Source organism: Amphiprion ocellaris, chromosome 20 (genome assembly GCF_022539595.1).
Source record: "Amphiprion ocellaris isolate individual 3 ecotype Okinawa chromosome 20, ASM2253959v1, whole genome shotgun sequence".
NCBI lineage: Eukaryota > Metazoa > Chordata > Actinopteri > Pomacentridae > Amphiprion > Amphiprion ocellaris.
In genome coordinates, this window is record NC_072785.1 from 9,120,230 (window position 1) to 9,124,078 (window position 3,849).

Consider the following 3,849-nt stretch of genomic DNA (forward strand, 5'->3'; position numbering starts at 1 on the left):
CATATCAAGGTTGAACACTTTTTATAGGCATCGTAAATGTTGCAACAACTTTAAATACTGCTTTGAAGTCTTTGTTATAGCCAGGACCAAGAAACACAAGCATGCCACTCCAGTTAAAGCCTCTTTATACTGGCCTTTAGCAGGTTTTAGGATAGATTATTAATATTTTACAGATTACTTCTAAGGCATGACTTTGAAATCAGAAGATATGAAGTTGGCTGAGTCAATTATGTGTTTCAGGCTTCTTACAGCTTACTTTCAACTGATTTTATTTATTTTTTTATTGTTGTTTAAGCCGTCTTTCAAAAAAAAATAGTTGGTTGTTGGCCTATTGTTTTCATACACCATGTTGTATTTAATCTGTATTTTAAAGTTAAATTAAGCTGCGATTTCAGGACTTGTCTTGTTTTATTGTGCTGCACTGTGAAGCACTTTGTAACTTGTAAAAATATCCTATAAATAAAGATAATTTTTTATTAAATTATATACATGGCTCACAGGTCCGTGTATGGATCTGGTAATTTGATTTTCCGTTCTGAAACGGGTATTGAAAAACAAAAAACGAATGGTTATTTGATTTTCGTTTTAAAATACAAAAATTAAAATTGAAATACAAGGCGTTTTTCCTTTTCATGATCAAAAAGGGATATACGATTTTTAAAAATGCTTTGATTTTCGTTTTATATTTAGAATAACAAGAAAGTAAAATCAGTAAGAGACAGAATCGACAAAAGGTCAGTTTTTTCATTTTCTGAGACCGGAAGTGGTCATCAGCAAGTGTGGAGCCAAACAGAGTGGTGCAAAGACTGTACATAAATTTTTTTCGTGAGTTTTCATGGTCAAAACGAGAGATCAGGTGGCCGATCTTAAAATAAATCAATATTGATTTTTTTTATAGAGCGTTAAAGTTTTGCGAAGCCAGGGGGCGGGACTACTTGATTGACAGTCCGGTCTGGAATGATTGACAGGTCCTATGGAGGAGGCAGCAGAGACTCTGCTCTCCTCGTTTGGATTAATTCTGATATAATAACTGTTGGTTTATTTATCGGTGCAGCAGCACAACATTTTCCACAGACAGTTTTCCTGCCCGTTGGCTTGTTTTAACCAGTTTTCTACCTTCGGCTGATTCTACCAGCAGACACTGAAAGGACTCTGATAGTTCGGTAAGTAAATGTTTATTTTCGTATCGGTGCCGCTTTTAATGCACTTTATATGCAGCTTTAGTGTCAGATGTAATGTGTGCCATGCACTCCAGATGTTGGTGGAGTTTGTTTCAGTGTGTGTTGACCAGAGAAGAAAGTTAGCATAGTAAATATTAGCTTTAATGTTAGCCATGCTAACCGAGCTAGCTGCTCAGTCGTAGCCTGATTAAAGCTAACGTAGCATTAAGCTAACGATGTTTGTGTTGAGTTTCATGTAAACAGCTGAAGTGTGTTGTGTTCCTGTAATGTGGTTCATTAAGTTCATAAAACTGTGGCTGGTTGACATTAATGTAACGTTCAGGAAACTTAAATGTGATTAAAACAGTAACGTTAATGTTCTAGTTGTCAGTAATCAGCTTTAATTTGACACTAAAACAGACTGATAGTTTTAAATGACATCAGTTTCATTAATTTGTTGAAAATTGTCTCATTTGTTGTTGTGATGTTGCTGCTGATTCATTAAAAGCAGATGATCCGTGTTGAAGATACGTTTAGTTCTAGTATCAGAAGTACAAGAAGCAAAATGGAAGTTTAGTTCTGCTACATCAAAGATTTCAGGATTAAAATGACTAAATGAGTCTTTGTGCCTCAAACTTTATTTTACAATAAAGAAATAATGAAATAATCACAGATAATAAAAATATAAATAGCAGAGAAATCCTGAGAGAATAATTTCCTGAAAAGTCTGTGAAGGAAAAGCAGCTTTTTATCCTGAAAGATCAGAATCAGCTCCAACATCTGCATCTGACAGCATCAAGTCAACCAGAAAGAAAAGAAAAAAGAAAATGACTTCTTTCTGATCACATCTGTTCTGCTGCTCACAGTCTGCTGCTGCTCACATTCTTCACATTTATAGTCCACTTTTAAAAGTTCAGCAGACAGGTGCTCTGTTTTGGAGTGTGACAATGTCGACGGTGATGTGGAGAGTGAAGTTTCTGTTTCACCCACAGCGTGCTTTAGGGCAGCCAGGTCGGACTTGATGTTTGAAATACTGACCGACAGCTCAGATTTAACTGTCTGTAGTTCCGTTTTGATGGATGTTAAACTTTCATTCCAAGCCGCCGGGATCTGGGTCTTTAAAATAACCGCCGTCTCGTTACAGAGTGAAAGTAGCAGTTCCTCCTTAAGGTCAGAGGAGATTGCAGCATCTGAGGGCCTCTTCAAAAGAAGACGTAGTTGATGAAGGCGTTCTGGAGCAGGACCAGAAAGACCACGACCAAGCAGCCTTGAGATCTTAGGCAGCGTCTCCCTCAGGTGGGTGTCAACGGTGTTCACGGTCAGGTCTGTGATAATCCCGTCAAAAAACAAAACAGAAAAAAATCTAGATTATAAATCAACATGTAACCAAAGCACTCTGTGTGTAACGCCATAGTATAGGATGTAGTTCAGAAAATGTCAAAGTATAGTATACTTTTCAAGAATAACATAGTATGGCCTGTAGTTCATAGTATAGCATGTTGGCAAAAAAACCCAACTGATTATTATGTGGTTCAAAAAGTGCAAAATGATAGGATGTTGCCTAAAATTGTCATGTATGATATGTGGTTCAAAAACGTCATAGTGCAGTATATTGTCAAAATAGTATGTTTTTCAAGAAAACATCACAGTATATGTCGTCTAAAAAATGCCCTAGAATAATATTTCATTGTACAAGTAAAAGTATACTAATTTTTAAAACTGTTCAAATTCTTATATATTGCTAAAAAACAAAAAAAACTCAAACAAAAAAACGTCATAGTAATATGTCAATTTAAAAAGCCTATAGTATGGAGTGTCACCCAACAAACGTCTAAACGTCATAGGATAGCATGTCGCTCTAAAAACATCATAGTATGGCCTTTGGTCCAAAAAAAGGTCATAGTATAGCATGTCACCCAAAAAAACGTCATCGTATAGCATGTTGTCCAAAAAACATCATGGTATAGCCTGTCGCTCTAAAAACATAGTATATCTTTTGGTCCAAAAAATGTCATACCATAGTATGTCGTCCAAAAAATATCATGCTATAGCATGTCGCTCTAAAAACGTTATAGTATAGCATTCGCTCAAAAAATGTCATTGTATAGCATGTCGCTCTAAAAATGTCATTGTATAGCCTTTGGTCCAAAAAACGTCACAGCATAGCATGTCGTCCAAAAAACATCATAGTATAGCATGTTGTCCAAAACACGTCAGAGTATTGCCTTTGGTCTAAAAACGTCATAGTATTGCCTTTGGTCTAAAAACGTCATAGTATAGCCTTTGGTCTAAAAACATCATAGTATAGCCTTTGGTCCAAAAAAACTTCATAGTATAGCATGTGGCTCAAAAAACGTCATAGTGTAGCATGTCGCTCTAAAAACGTCATAGTATACCATGTCGCTCTAAAAAGGTCAGAGTATAGCATGTCGCTCTAAAAATGTCATAGTATAGCCTTTGGTCCAAAAAAACTTCATAGTATAGCATGTGGCTCAAAAAACGTCATAGTATACCATGTCGCTCTAAAAACGTCAGAGTATAGCATGTCGCTCTAACAACGTCATAGTATAGCATATCGCTCTAAGAATGTCATAGTATAGCATGTCACTCTAAAAACGTCATCGTATAGCATGTTGCTCTGAAAACGTCATTGTATAGCCTTTGGTCCAAAAAATGTCATAGTGTAGCA